This window comes from Cavia porcellus, unplaced genomic scaffold (genome assembly GCF_034190915.1).
Source record: "Cavia porcellus strain 051 isolate PalLab524CR breed Dunkin Hartley unplaced genomic scaffold, mCavPor4.1 scaffold_7, whole genome shotgun sequence".
Taxonomy (NCBI): Eukaryota; Metazoa; Chordata; class Mammalia; order Rodentia; family Caviidae; genus Cavia; species Cavia porcellus.
The window spans coordinates 41,779,964-41,796,648 of NW_026947490.1; the positions used below are offsets into that span (position 1 = coordinate 41,779,964).

At 44.4% G+C, this 16,685-nt stretch overlaps 1 long non-coding RNA gene across 1 annotated transcript; it reads right to left on the reverse strand.

The window, feature by feature from the left end:
- Positions 1-1,262: 1,262 nt before the first annotated feature.
- LOC134476940 (uncharacterized) lies at positions 1,263-16,023 on the reverse strand. Its single transcript, XR_010048782.1, has 4 exons — positions 14,904-16,023; positions 13,030-13,112; positions 10,092-10,189; positions 1,263-1,540 (listed from the first exon to the last, which is right to left on the reverse strand). It is a non-coding gene; the product is annotated as an uncharacterized LOC134476940 (long non-coding RNA).
- Between the last annotated feature and the right edge of the window lie 662 nt (positions 16,024-16,685).

Below are 16,685 nucleotides of genomic sequence, written 5' to 3' on the forward strand. Positions count from 1 at the left end.
GGTGTCCAGGCATCACAGGCCCTTTCTGGAGGGCATAGGATTTGGAGGGCAGAAGGCAGGATGGTGTGATGCGGGGCACAGGGCAAGAGCAACAGAGTACCTGCCTGCTGGGTGGGTGAACTGGGCAGAACCCACTTTGTGGCTGGGAGGCAGCTAACAGACATTTGTGCCTTGAAAGATGTGGTGGTCTAAGCTGACAAAGCCAGTCCTGACCAGATCACCCACCAAGAGGGCCACAGGAACATGGCAGACAGAAGTGGGCTCCAGGTGGGCATGATGGAACACTGAGAGTCAGCTCGGACTCTGCAAAGGACACAGGTGGCCACGGCAAGAGGTAGCTGGGCTCCTGCCTCCCCCACCCCCACCCTCTCTGCAGGACTCTCCTCTGGAAGCCATCCTTGTCACTCCCCATCATCCTCTGCACCTCAGACTCCTCCTGCTGTCACCTCTTTCCTGCTCCACTTCAGCCACCGAGTTTTCCTTCAGTTCCTCGAATGCCTTGGGCTCCCTCCCAGGTTGCTGTGGCTGCCAGCAATGCTCTGGGATCTGTGGGCTGGCGCCTCTACCAACCTTCTAGCTCAGACATAGCTCCTGCAGGAAGCCTGGGCCCCTGGGCCGAGAGGTTCCCTGCCATCCATTCTCACAGTGCTTATGGGGGACCCCTTGGAGCCCTCACCATTCTGGGGAGCAACATTCTTATTTGGGTTTTATGTGCTTTATCCTGTGCCCTCTGCCCCTTTGTGGAGGCTTTAAAAGCACGGACCCCAGCAATTCCCAGACAGCCCCAGACTGGCACACAGGAAGCTTTTAGTCAGTGGTTGTAGATTGAGTAAGTAAACAAATGAGCAATTCGGGTGTGATTCACACCAGCCTGTGCCAGCACTATGGGAGTGACCTCTGCCCATGGGTCTGTCCGCTCTACCACCAAGGGCACCTGTGAGCTGGCTCAGGTCTAAGCTCCTGCATTCCCAGGATGCAGCACCAGTGAACAGAGGTGCTTGGCTGACAGAAGGAGAGGAGGACTGACGTGGACTAGTGAGCTCTCCTCTGTCACTGTCCTTTCCCCTTGCCCACCTCCAAGACCACAGGTCCCCATGACTCAGCCCTCTATGGAGTAGGAGCCCAAGGCAGTGTGGCAGGAAGCACACACTGAGACTCCATATGTAATCCCAGAGAGGAGCAGAGATCAATGCACTGGCTATTGGCAAAACCTCTGCCTGCCGTAATGCAGATATTTCTCACATCTTTATTGTGTTCGTGTATGTTGATTCATAGCAGTTTTGTCAATAAAAAAAACACTGCACAAAGTCTCACAGTAAAACTGTCGCCAAAAATTATTTATTGCTGCGATAACAGCAAATTATATATTGAAGATTTGTAGCTGTGGGTAGGATGGAGGGGGCTGCAAGGAGACCCCTCTCAATGCTGCATCACCTGCCCGCCTCTCCCCCACCATCCTGGTGGGGACCAGCTGGGGTTCAGGGGTCCGCTCCCAGGAGTAGAAGGGTCTGGTGGGGACTCCACACCCTGGATAGAGATACTATCAAACACAAGAGAGAATGTGAGTTACACAGGAACTTACAAGCAGGAGGGAGTATTTCTTCACCAAGTAAACCAGGAAGGTGTCTTCAAGGAAATGACATGGGGGCCACCTCTGGAAGACCAAGCGGACTCCACCTACTCACTTTGTGAAGACAGATACTGCATCGGCAAAAGCCTGGAAGGGAAAAAGGAGTTCCCCACGGAAGCAACATGCTTCACACCCTCTGCCCACTGTCCGGAAAGAAACAACCCAACCCTCCTCCATGCAGCTGGTGGCCATCGCTGGGCCATGCCATCCCTAAAAGTGTTCTTATATGATTTTCTCCCTTGGAAAATTTACTCCCTGGTTTTGGCATTTCATGGACAAAGTATAAATTGTGGAGGTGGCACGAACTATGAAAGCCAGCTTTCCTTTTAAACTATAAATGTGCCAAGAGGTGGTGAGGGGGACGGGTGTGGAGGGAGAACCTACTATCCCTGGTGGCTGCTGCCTGCGGTGACACACAACAGCCGGTGGGCTCGGGCAGGCGCGGTGGGCAGGCGCAGGCTGGCCAGGGTAAAGGGTGCCCAGGCGAAGCAGGGGCGAGGAACTGGTGGGGAGCGGAGTGGGCTGGGGGCACTTCTCGAGGGCCATGCTTGCTATTTTGAGCAGTTAACAAAGAGGTGTGGATAATTTTTTTTCCTGGAATGTCTTTCTAGGGGTCAAAAATTTATACTTACATCCATCGGTTAGGTAAATGGGAAAGCACGCGTTTTAAAAAAATAAAACCAGTGGAAGATTTCTGCTCCACCCTGGCAGCACCCTTCCTGCACATCTTTCTCTTTATGCGGTTTTGTCTCAGTGATTTGAGCATGTTCTAATTTTGTCATTCAAGCCATCTGACTTTCACTGCTCTATACAAACAAAACCTAATTTAGTCGGAGATGTTTTAAGTCATAACAATGACTGATGGCCAGGGTTCAGGTGTGGTGGAATATTTAAATACCTAGTCTATATTTTTCTGATATAAAGACAGGCAGTTTTTTGTACTCTGATTAATTATGATTTTGCATTTCAGAAAAAAAATAGCTTTTTCTATTCTACATTATTAATTGGTTATTTAATTAGGAATTCTCCAAGCTTCAGATGTTGGGAAGCTAAATCTGTGAGTGGGTTTAAAAAAAGCCGAGCGCCATCCTGTTGCCTTTTTGTATCTTATGAAGGTCACAATAAGACGTGATTGTTTGGCATAGCGGCGGTGAATTATGCCACCCAGACAAGCTTTTAACCTATGTGCCTTCACTCTGAGTGAGACACACGGGCATGTGCTCTCTTTAAACCGTTCTCTATTGAAGAGGATTCAATCACCATAATGAATCTGAGGCCAGGCAGCAATCTTCTGCACTGAAAGAATTTCTAAAAGATTGTAGAATTTGTAAAACGAACAGCTCGCAGACTAAATGGCTGTGTGGGTGAATCAATTATTGCAAGGCCCCGAGTAGTCATAATATTTAGTACATATCATAGAGTGTTTCAGGTACAATAAGATATGCTCATTTTTCCCCGTTTCTGCTGGAAATACTACCAAATGCCTGCAAACAAGCTCGGCCAATCTGCGGCAGCACGGCAGAGCTGGGGCAAGTTGAACGCCAGGACGCTCACGTCCCTGCCAGCCGGCTCACACCTGCAGGGTGAGGCGAGCTGTGTTCCTGGGAGGGCAGGGGGGCCACCGTGTCTCCCCCAGCCGCACCACAGTCCCATTGAAACTGCCTCCCAGGCCTGTGGAGATGCTAAGTTGCCAGCTCTCTTTTTTTAGAGCCTGGTTTTGAACCGTTTCCTTATTAATACAATAATTATTTTTCTCTGACAGCACCATTTATAACCATCTACTCTATGTCCAACTAGCCCCGTTTTCATTAATCAATGGGCATGGGGACGACTGTCATCACCTCTCTGGATTATGACTTATCGGCCTCATGCAGGCTCCTCTCGGGTGGACCGCGCTCGACTCAGGTGACGATGGGGCCTTTCTGCCTGCCTGGTGGGAAGCTTCCCACACTTAAGCCTGGGTATCACTAAAGACCTTGACTGGAGGGAGAAGCATCCAGGAAATCCCAGGAAACTCAAAAAGGCTGTTTCCACGGAGCTTTCAAAGTTGTAAGACAACTGTTGATGGGAATCTAAATTAGTACAACCATGAAAGAAGACAGTATAGAGGCATCTCGAAAAACTAAAAATAGAACTATCCTATGATCCAGCTGTTCACTGCTGGATAGATATCAAAAGGAAATAAAATCAGGATGTCAAAAAGATGCTTGTACTCCCGTGTTTAATGTTGCACTCTTTACCTTAGGCAAATATGGAATCACTATGTCCATTACAGAAAAATGTATAAAGAAGCACGGAATATTATTCAGTCATAAAAATGAAACCCTGTCATTTATGGCAATAGAGATGGAACTGGAGGGCATCGTATTACATAAAATAAGCCAGGAATAGAAAGACAAACAACTCATATTCTTATTCAAAACATGTTGGAGCTAAAGAAAAAACAACTTGCTTTCAGAGAAGAAGAAAGCAGAATAGTGGTCACCAGAGTGGTCACTGAAGGGAGAGAGAAAGCTGAGCGGGGAGGTCAGCTATAGAGGGCACCTAACACCTACTGCGGTGGGAGGAAGGAGTTCTAGTGTCCTACAGCAGAGGAGGGCGATCACAGTGTACAACAGCTTGTTTTCTACTTTATAAAGGACTAGAAGAAGATAGTCAAAAAGTTCAAAGGAACAAGGAATGTTTAAGAAGATGCATATGCTAATTACCCTGATTTGATCATGACACATTGTGTACACGTATCAAATTATCACATTGCACCCCACAACTAGGTATAATTATTATCTGTCAATTAAAAATGAATTAAAAAACTTGTAACCTAGGCTGTGCCTGACTCCCTTAAGTATTATGAGGAGGGATGGATAGAATCTAAGGGGACTCTGAATAGAATTGTGCTCTCATCAGGACAAATGTTACTAGAGAAGACAGAGGAGCCAAGGTGGCGTTAAAGATAGATATTACAAGGACAGGGACTACTATATTCATGGATATGAAAGTTGACCCAGATAGATCTATTTATTCAATGCTGTTTCATTCAAAATTCCAACATAAATTTTTAAGAAACTTGTTAAGTGAAGCGGGTTAATAAGAAAGGAAAAATAGCCAGGACATTTCTGAGATGAAACACATCGAAGAAGCCTTTACCCTATCACATGCCATGACTTTGTGTGTGAATATTTAGCAAAAGACAGTGAGATATTAACACAGAGAAAAATAATCAACCAGAAAAACAGCCCTGAAATAAAGCCTCACAAGTACATGGGCCTAGTATAGGACAAAATTAGTGTGTCAGATCAGTTGGGGGGGGGGAATAATCTCATAGTTCAATAAGTGAAGTTTAAAAATGATTAACCACTGGGAAAAAAGAAAAACTGTATCTTCTCACTTCGTGTCCACAAACCAAATCCATATAGATGAAAGATTTAATTAATTGTTAAAAGCAAAACTCTCACTGAGAATGGTGGAACATGCCTGTATCCCAGTATTAGGGGAAGCTGAGGCAGGTGGATCACAAGTTTGAGGCCAGCCTGGGCAACTGGGATACTTAGGAAGACACTGTTTCAAAATACAAAATGAAAAAGGGGCTTGGGATATAGCTTAGTGTGAAGGCCCTGAGTTCAATCCCTAGCAGCAGGGGAAACAAAACAAAACCCTCTAAACTTCTCCGTGCTAAATATATCTAATAGATCATCAAGTAGAAACAGATTTCCTTAGACAACTATCAGTAATTACAAAGAAAAAGATTAATGCATTTGATCAGGTTCAAATTAACTTTGTATTTATCAAAAGATATTTTTAAAAGTAAAAATGTGGCCAGGGATATGGCTCAGTGGCACAGTGCCTGCCTGGCAAACACAAGGTCCTGAGTTCGATTCTCAGTACCATAAATAAATTAATAAACATAAAAGGGCATTTTCTGTCATATTTATAATGAAGCAAACAAAAAAAGTAGCATCAATAGTACATTGAAGGAGTCAAGATGTAGATCAGTGGTAGGGCATTTGGCTAGCATGCTCAAGGCTCTGAGTTTTATTCCAGCAACACACACACACGCGCGCGCGCGCGCACACACACACACACACACACACACGAAACACCATATCCGTGTTAGACAGCACAAGTAGTCCAACGTGGAAAAAAGGGCAAGGGGCATAAATAGTCATTTCAGAGAAGAATAAACAATAGGACAAATATATTTATAATTAAGAAAATATTAGCATAACTAGCATCACTAGATCAGAGAAACGAAATCAATATCATAATGAGATCATTTATACTTATTGAATTAGCATACACTAAGTCTAATAATACCAAATATTGGAGAGAACATGGTTCCACATAATTGCTTATGTGTCGTTGTAGAGGCAATTTCTTTCTAAAAGCAGTCAGTTTGGAGTTACAGCTTAAGGTTGAATAGTCACAGCACTTCTAGTCCTAGGTATATATAACCAAGAGGCAAAACTGCACGGATATAAAAGGAGAAGGGCTCAAGCATGTTCGTAACAGCACTGTTTAGAGTAGGATTCTGGAAATAACTCAAATGCCCAACCTTAAAGAGCAGGTAATTCCCATTTTTAGACAGCGAAACACAATGGGCAGGAACTCAACATATAAGCCAGCCATGTCCAGAAGCAACAGCATAGAAGGTTCTCAGCAAGAGTAAGATACAAAAGATCACATGCAGGATGGTGCGCTCTTAAGAACAACTAAACAAAAATATATGCTTATAAGAATTCATTGTAGACACAATATACCAAGAAAAAGCAAAAGATTGAACAGAGACTCGAGAAGCTGGTTACCTTGAGTGAAGGAGACAGGGCTATAAGGTGGTTGGGGAACTATAAATTATTAAGTTCTTAGTCTGTGTTCAAAAGTATCATTTAAGTAATGAGACCACGTGTGAGCTGTGCATGAGGCCAGATAAGCACGAGGATGAAGAGTTACAGCAAATGTTTAGGTCTGTGTTTCAAAAACACATATGCTTTCCTCCAGCAAGTTCTGTTAGGAACGAGCCTGAGGAAAATTGTGGGATGTGTACAGACTCAGGTGCAAGGCTGTTTAGGACCCAAATGCCTCTAACAGCGGAGAACTAGAGAAAACACTCATGTTCACCCCCAGAGAAGTCCTCAGTAAGCACCAGGTACCATCACATGATGAAATACTAGAGAAGTTTCTGCTTTATACAGATGAAAACTGGGGAAAGGAAATACACAAGACATACAATAGAAAAACCACAATTCTGATGGCATAGTGAGATTACAAGTAATTTTTTGCTTTTTTCATCCTTCCTGACATATATGACTAGGTTGTTACATATTTTTAAAATCTAAATGTGAAAGACCGTAAAAGAAACAGTAGCACACGGAGACACGAGAGGGCGAGCCCTATACTCTAAAAGCCTCTTTTTCAGGTATCAAAAGGACTACTGCCTCAGATACCCAGGGGGAACTCATGTTAGTACAATTTTTCATATTTTACACACTAAAATAAAAGCTGTGTTTATTGTGGGAACTTGGCACAACAGAGAAATGTCTAAATAAGTGTCTCAGGAGCCTGCCGCCCAGTACTGATTTTTTCCTTCTAACATTTTCTCCAAAGTAGAAACAAAAGTGGTGTAGCTGCCAGCAAGCTCACTCTAGTCACCAGGCTGGTTAACCAAACATTCCAACTCGGCCGGGCTCTGGTGCCCAGGTCCTGGTCAAACTCCAGGCTAGACGTTGCTTTGGAGGTCCTTTCCAGATGTGACAGATACTAAGTAAGTAGATTGTAAGTAAAGCGTATTACCCTGCACCATATGGGCAGGCCTCGCTCCATCAGGTAAAGATCTGAAGAAGACCAAGGCTCCCTGGGCAAAGAATTTTGCCTCTAAACTGCCTTCAGACTTAACTGTAACATCAACTCTTTCCTGGATCTGCAGGATTGCCACAAACAGGTGAGTGAGGGAGGCTTAAAGATCTGTGTGTGTGTGTGTGTGTGTGTGTGTGTGTGTGTCCACAGGTGTATATATCTCCATCCTAGTGCTCCTTTCTCCAGAGAGCCCTAATATATAACTAATACAATTACATATATTTGCATTTAGATAACATTTTTAAGATAGGGTATTCACATTCTGTTTTCACCTAACATTGAATACATCATCCACAGTAGCCAATATTATCTTAAAAGTCTTTAAAAACCTTTTTAATTTTAATTATCACTTATTTATATAATAATTTATTCTTAGCCAGTTCCTTATTGTCAGACACATGGATTTGCCCCAATTTTTCATTTTTGTAAGTAATGAGGCAATTAGTAGGTTATAAACATAATCTTTGTGTCTCTGGTTCAATGTTTGTTTTTTTTTTCTTTTTTTAATGTAGCAGAGAGACCCTGGACTAGGAGTTTGGGGCCTGGATTTGGGGGCCTGGTCTTGAGTTGCATTGGCCTTCATTACAGGGCTTCCAAGTGTGTTCCCAGGCACTGTGCTCCAGGGCTCTTCCGAGGCCCAGGCCAGCCCTCTCACCCCGCCCTTGGACTTCAACCAGGTGGCCACTGCTCCTGCCCTTGCCTGGCTCCTAAGCCTTGGCCTCTGTTGCCACTGCCTGCCCATAACCCCCTATCTGGACAAACCCTGCCTGAGCCCCGTCCCCACTGTGACCCCATTTCCAGGGCTTCCCTCTCCCAGTTCTCTGCCCCTCGCTGGCCTGCACAGGCCTCAGTGCCCTCTGCTCTCCCAGCCCACGATGCCTCCCAGCTACAGGGAAGGGGCGTGACTTCTGCTTCCCGTGGGTCCCTCGTTGCACCCTGGATATCGCAGGACTTCACCAAGCTCTTACAAGCAAAGGATCCAGAGCCAAAGGAGTTCCAGGAAGCCGAGGTCAGAAACACTGAGGCACTGGAACCCCTGCCCGGCTTCTCCCCAGGGAAGGGGCAGTTCCTGAAGGTCTCTCTGGTCTGCACTTTTCTGGTCCCCCATGTCACTGAGTCCCTCTATGAACCTTCCCATGCTTCTCCATATGAACAAGCCTAGGTCACCAGGACAGATAGTGAAGCATGAACCTGACTTGTTCCATGCTCCGCGGCAATCTTCCAGTGAACCCCATCAGTTCTGAACCTCCCTTTGTGTTTTAAACCTGTCCCTCTTGCTCTGTTTCCATGCTCATCACCATCTCCAACCAGACTCATCCTGGTCTCCCTGCTTCCACCTTGGGCTCCCACCCTCAATTCCAAAGGAAGCAGCACTCTTGGTTTAGAGAATCAGATGTGTCACTGTCCTGACCTGAACCCCTCTGTAGCCACCAAAGCCTCCACTCACACTGGGCCTCACTGCCTTGCACCCTGACCTCTTGGGCTCCAGCACGGAGGCTCAGCACTGGCAGGGGCCCCTTCCCAGGTCTCCATGCCTCACTCCTGTGTAGCTTTTGGGTCTAGATCCCCATTGCCTCCTCCATGGTTCTTCTTGTTCCCACCTCCACTCAGCAATCCCAGTGCCCACTGTGTACTTAGGCTGTTTTTATAAAGATAGTGACCAGACCTGTCTACCACATATTAAGGACCCAGTAAATACTTTTGTCTGAATAAATGTTTCTTCCTCAAATTCACTGTTAGAAATGTAAGTCTCAGAAGGAGTGGTTCCTCTCCCCAAACAGGAACATGAGAACGTCTGCATGCAGGAGCTGCATAAAGGATGGTGGGACACCAGCGTTTCGGGCACTGCAGATGCAGGAAGGTGGCAGAGGCAGCAGAATGTGTGCCAGCTGATAAAGAGCACATGACTTCTCCCAGGCCGCCTCACTCCCTCCAGGATTCCCCCTTCCTCTCACAGTTGCTGGGCTTAGCAGTGAGTTACGCGCCATGCAGCAGGTGCACCCAGCCTTTATCTTCCCATGGGTCAGGGCAGCAAGGGGACTGCGACATTCTGGTTTGTGAATCTGTGGGACAGGCAGCCAGCCCCCAGCAGGAACTAAGGCCGCGCTGGTCAAACACTTACATGGACAGTTAATGGTAGAGAGAGGAAAAAGAGACAAAGTGGGCAGGAAGAGGAGGTGGAGGAGGAGGAGGAGGAGGAAAAGGAGGAGAAAAAGGAAGAAGGAAGAAGATAAGAGAGGAGAAGGAAAAAATGCAGAATGGGAAAAAGCAAAGCAGGCAAGAGGATGAGAAAGAAGAGGCATACAGGGAGGAGGAGGCAGTGGGCACACACCAGGGAGGATGCTTGGCTTAGATGGACTTGGGCAAAGGAGGCCCATGAGCAGCTGTGAGCAGCGCAGACACAGCTCTCAATGCTGAGCCTCCCCAGTCACCAAATACCCCTGCTCTACCCGGGCAGAGACTTCAGGACTTTGGGAACCCCGTCCTGTCCTGAGCGGCCTTCAGGCCACCAGGCCATCAAGAGGCTAGTGACGGGACAGAAAAGGGTGAGATCACTCAGCCGAGGACAGGACCAAAGCAGGTTTCCTTAAGGACAAAGGAAATGTGTTCTCACCTCCTCCAGAGAAAAGGGAGGGGCCCTTGTCATTCTCCCATTTAAGCTCTTCCACATCCAGTATCTCAGCGCAGCCATCCGAGGCACTAGACTGATTCCTGCAAATTAGGAAATGACTGAGAGAAGCAGGGCGACTTGCCCAAGAGCTGGTCAGTGAGGAGGGGGCAGAGGTGGTGTGTGACAGTGGACTTCAAGGCCCAGGCTTGCCCCTGGCCCTACACTAAGGCAACGTGCTGTGTACGATCGCTCCAACCGAGGCCTGACCACATGCTCTCAGAGGCTTGTGGCGGAGCAGGGCCATGTTCCAAAATTTGAGGCTCCCCTAAATTGTCCCTTCATGGTGCGTTGAGAGCACCAAAGGTGTAGCTAGAAAAAGCAGGCCCACACAGGCATGGAAATGAGACTCTGCCAAAGAACACAGGCAAGGTAACTTTAGTTTTCCCTCCAGTACTGGGGCTAAAACCCAGGGCTCTGTGCACACACTGTAAGGGTCTACCACTGAGCTACATCCCCAGCTGCAAGGTCACCTTTTCTATGGCAGCCGCCAGTCACCAGCTCAGGTCCCTCCTCTTGAGACTTTCTCTAAGCACTAGTTCTTTACAATTGAGATGCGGGAGAAGGGAACATTTTTGCCCTAAGAAATTCCTAACGTGCTCCCACTGCAAACTTGTGTCATGCGTCCCTTCTGCAGTGAGGTCCTAGGTCCTTCCACCCTGCATAGATAGGCACACTATATACATTTGTTTATATGGAGCGGTGGTGCTTTCTTGATTGCGCCGCAGTGCAGCCTGCTGATGAAGTTTGCTGTTGACATTTCAACATTAGCTGGCTTTTGTCAATTGTGGCAGCCTAAGAAATTCTATCTTAAGGGCTGCTCTTTATTAAATTTGCAAGATACAAAACTGTGACTGACAAATAGTCCCCTTTCCTTTTGCAAATGCATAAATAACGGTCAGCAACTCTGAAGCAATTAAAATGTGCTCTAAATTTAAGCAAAAATATAATCGCTGAAGTTTTACAAGGATTGGAGTATCCAACGGTTTGGCTGAAGGAAACATCTTCTTGATATTTTTCAACAGTTACCAGCATGTGGACCTTTGTGGGGGTTAGGGGGGGGGGACACGACAGTGAAGAGAGCAGAGGAAAGGACATTTACAGGAGCCCCCCTGTTCTAAGCTTTACCAAACTTTGTCACAGAATCTTCTGTGCGACTCTTTTATGTGCTATTGGTGACATAATTCCTATTTTTTCACCAGCCATTATATATGATAAATAAAACAATGCTCTGAAAACACTGAGATCTCTCATCAATGTCATTGTGAAAAGGGCCCAGATAAATGAGTCCTGGAATCACAGGCAGATGACATGGCTGGCCATGTATCATCTTCTATGTATTGAACGTAGTCTTTGTAAAGATAGAGCGGTAATAAAGAGTGGTATTGTGTGCTCTGAAAGGCTGTGTGGGTCTGTGCATGACTAATCTGTCTTTCTGCATTATTTTATTCAATCTTCTCTGACTTTATGCCTTTGACATTTTTGCTACACTCAGTAAATTTGAGTGAATAGGCAATTTTAAAGAATTTTTATAGGGCTTCAGAGAAGTCATATGCAGACTGTATCTTTGTTCAAATTTAACAGTTTAAATATTTCCTTTGTCTAGGGTGCAGAGTAATCTTTAGACAAAAAAATGAAAGAATGCTTTAACCTTAAGATTTTAACATTGTTTCCCTGAAACAGTTCAATTATTTAAAGAAAAAGAAAGAGAAAAAGAAAAAACAAAAGCAGATTCACAATAGAGTAGCTGCCCAACTTTTTAAAATTTTATTATTATAACCAGAAGACTGGCTATCCTGGAGAGGAAGATGTTTCTTCTTTCCCCAGAATCCAGAGATGCAGATGACAAAATGGAAAGGAGTGATTTTTAATCTAGAGTGCATGTCGGCCTCATTTGAGCATCACCTACTTTTTCTGACTTTGTAACATTGCTAGGGTAGTTGTCTATAAACAGTGATTTCACTGAATGTCTTTGATTTGCTGTATATCATGCTATCATTCATTATCTAATCTCTAACATTAGTTCTGCTAGGCACTGCACTTTAAATAATTTATACACTGAGAGGTATGTAATACAAAAATAAAAATTCATTTCCCCTTTGCTACATTAGGCAGAAGCCCCACTTAGTCCATGGTTGTTTAATTATTTGGAGAAAAATTTGGATGACTTGATAAAACTGTGTGGGCTAGTAGGTGCTAGTCTCAAAATTTTAGTTTATAAAGACTTTTTAAAAGATTATTAAACTATTTAAAGTGAACCTAAACTTTAGATGACCCCAATCCTGATGGATTCATAGGGCTGATTACATTTTACAGTATCTATGTCAAAAACATAGTCCGTGTATTTCATCTTTTTATGAATCACTTCATAAACCCACATCTACGAGAGTGACTGAACTCATATGCTTAGTACTCTGAGGTATTTTCCAGAAACCGGACTACGTGAGATTCCTTCAGGTGGGAAGCTGGTACTCCATGGAAACTTTTGGATAACTATGGATCAGCAGGTTCTCTGTCCAGTGTGGCTGGCTACTGGGGTCCACTCTGGAACAGAGTGAGCCAGGCATCCAGAGAAGGCAAAGCACGTGGAGCTGGTAGCACTAGCCTCTTGTGAGACCAAAGCCACCTGCTTGCATCTTCCCTGCATCTATCACCTGGCTGCAAGCTCATCACCACCGTGCATGGCAGGACTTAGGGCTGTGCACACAGGACTTAGGGCCATGCACAGGCCGTGGTGCAGCTGCTATCCCCAAGGGGGCTGGGAGGGAGCAGCAGGGGAGGGCCGTGATGAGGCCAGAACACTGCCCTTTATCATTCTCTTCGCAGAAAGCAGGAGCTTGCATGAACTGTAAAAGGCGTCAAAATCTAGTCACGATTCACATACCAGGAAATCATGGGTCATATGCAGCTCTGGAGGTGTCTCCACCATGTCCGCCGACCAGAAGACAGCCTGCACCTTGCTGAGAACTCACGGAAATAAATGCACAAGTCTAACGTGAGATACGGAACCTTTTTGTAATCATCTAGCAGAGAATGAGATCTGGATGTATCATGTCTGAGTTTCTGACTTCTGCCTTGTAAATGGATAAACATTTCACATCTCCATGTAAGACTGAAACATGAATCCCTATCGCTCTGAAAGAGCGGACACAAATACTACTTTTTATCACTGCAGAGCATTTGATGTAAGTTCATTAAAATGAAAGATTAGAGAGCCCCAAAATGCAGGATAACATGATTCATGTATGGATTCCTGATAACAGATGAGGTTTCTATTATTTTTCTGCCATAGAAAGGACTAATCCTGCTCCTGCAGGAAGTTACCTTCTCCTTTATGAACCATTTTCATAAAACCAAATAAACAACAAGCATGGCCGTGATTATCTATGGCAGTTCCCCATTGATTTATTTGACGTGGATCCAGAGTAGAGGTCTAGTGTCAGGTCTACCTCATTGTGCATTTCCATTAAACCATGAAACTTTAACAAACAAAATGATCTACCATCTCCAAAATAATCAAAAATCAAAGGTGCTGCAACTTGAAATGATCTTACCCATGTCACCAAGCAGGACAGAGGATTTGCATTTTTAGAACCTTGGTCCTTAACAGAACAGCAGTTGGAGAGGCCCTCTCGCCAGTATGCTTTTTAAGCCCAGCCTGAGCTCTCTATGCTTGAGAGCATCTTATGATGCTGTAACTAACCTCAAACCTGGAGCAGCAGGAGGGCAACAAACCTCAGAATACAGCAATGTCATGCTTTACAGGCGCTCTCAGCAACAGCATGAATAAGGGGGGAAATTGGTTGCCTTGGAAACCCTCTAGTCCTGGTAATTATTACTGTAACTGACTGCACACCCCACCTATAACAGAAATGAATAATAATTTATAATCGCTGACTGGCAGCTTTCTGTCTGTGCCTCTGCTCACCACTGCTACCTACTGGCGTGCAAAATTAGCTACAAGCAAACAGTGGGTATGCGGGGAGAAAAACCACCGGCAAAAAGAACATTTGAAGAAAATCTGCCCTCCTCCTTCTCCACCAGGTTCTGAATATAGTTCACGTAAATTGCTGCTCAATCAATACAGCAAAAATGAAAAGTGCTTTGTGTTCCTCTACACAATGGGGGTTGAACAATCTAATGGAAGTTGGTCATCTCAATTAAAAGCAGTTTCATATTGTGACATGAGTAAGATCAAAAAGAGGTACTTAATAAGGTTAACAGAAGCTAAATAACAGCATATATCTTAATGACCCCAAATATATGACTCGCAAGCTATTTAATAGTATAGAATTTGATACTAAGCAAAACTGCTATAAATAAAATCCTATCTGGTAGTTTTGATCAATTAAACTACATAATTAACAAAGATGGTCCATTTATCTTAGGTTGTCTAATTTGCAGTACAGTGTTAAAGTACGTCTACTGGAAGACTAGTTTGTTTAGAAATTAGAACATTCATAGTGATTTACTGGATTTGATTTAAAAGACACAGCAGGAGTTGGCAAAATTCACATATCATGGGGTTAATGTGGGTTAGAAAGTAGCTATTTGTAATGCAAAAATATTGTATACCAAATACACACATCTGATTTCTTTTAATCCTAGCTCATCTTTTTTGTAGAAATTGTTCACTTGCTAAAACAAACAACAAAACAGCTGCATTTGCCACCATTAGGACCTCAAAATCTTCCATTTTCAATCTCCGAAGCAAAACAAGGCTACGGCTACGTGGGTAACAGATCAAGCATTGGTTACCGAAAAGCTGTCCACTGGCTGACAGCTTCCGTGGCTCCTTCCGGAGGGAGGGTCAGTATTCCCACTGACTTCAACCAGGGCTGGTTTGTAGCTGCCACACATTCAGGCTCTGCACCTCACGGTCCTGTCTGGTCAGGATACTTCACAGTGCTAACAGTTCTGTAAATTCAAACCGGGCACAGTAGCACACGTCTATAATCCCACCACTTGGGAGGCTGAGGCAGGACAATTGCTATAAATTCGAGATCAGCCTGGGCTATAAAGTGAGCTCAAGGCCAGCCAGAACTGCATAGCGAGACCCCGTCCCAAAAAAGACAAAAAAAAAAAAAGAGTTCTTACGTTCTAGAGGAAAGCTCACTGAAGCAGGGCTAAGAATCGTGAAGATGGGAGTAAGAATAATAAGAAACACTCAGCCCTTCCGTGGGGTGGTCCATACCCAGCCCCTCATAAACCTGAAACCCTACTGACACGAGGGAACCACCATAGAATCTCTCATCGCATACAACACAATTCCCCAGAAATATTTTTGTTCTAAAATCAATCTCATCTAGTAATAATTGCAGCTCTCTTCTTGATTTCTACCCCTTAATTAATTCCAGGTATACTTATTGAATACTTACCACTTTGCTTTTCAGATACCAGCAGATGTACACAAGTTTTTCAGACATTTCAGAGGCTTCTGCACAGTTTTAACACTCGCACTGACTCTTCTATTAAAGGACCCATTAGACAATAGACGTGGACCACACAACCACCACACATGTATTAAGTAGGGAGATTCCAGAACACAGAACCCAAGAGCACAAGCTTTGTGGAAAGATGCACAGGTCAAAGCAGGTTCCACATTTTCAAATGCATTCAAGTTTCAAGCAAGTATTTGCAAATTTCACTTTTCTGAAGAGGTTCTGAGTGCTTCTCCTAGGTTATACCTCAATTAGCTCCTAACGAGTGCTCCTTGAAAGATTTCCAATAACTGTTAAAAAATTAAACTTACTCTTTCAGTTTCTGTGACAAGTGGATCTAGCCTATACACTTTTTGAGAACAGCAAAGACTTTTCCCAAAGCACGTGCACACGCATGCACACACGCACGCACACACACACACACAAAATGCTTATTATAATTTTTACCAATTGAACCATTCCTCCCTTCTGAGCAAGAGTCATCACCAAATCGTCAGACAGCCCACTCTTCCTTCAGTTTAGCTTCCAGGAGCTCCTACGTGTGTGATGGTAAAAATAACTTGGAGCCCAAGAAAATATTTTTAGTCTCAAAAAACCCATGTTACTAATAATAAACTTGGTACTTGGACAAAGCATAACTAAAAGCCCTGTGAGGCTCTAATTTCATTAGCACCGTCCCCCGTACCAAGACATGTCCTTCCTAGAAACCTTACTGCTCTCTAATCCCATCTATTCCCTCCTCTGACAGGAAGCAGGTCCAATTCTCTAACCTCAAAGAAGACACTGAGACTCAAAGTTTGAACTTTCTCTGTGTCCCGTAGCTCTTCAGCATTCTCCTTTGACCTGTCCATAAAGAATAACAAACTGCTTGAACAGAGAAAACACTCATGAATACTCAAGACAGTATATTCTGCCAGCCCACCTATTGTAAAGCCTCTTACAATGCTGGATAAAATGTCACAAGAAACTTCTCAAACCTAGTCTCATTTGCAAGAAAATAACAGGAACCACCCCTGGCTTTAAAAAAAAAAAAAAAAAAGGAAACAAAGAGCTAAAACCACTGGCAACAATTTAGAGCTGTCATCCTGGGACATAACCA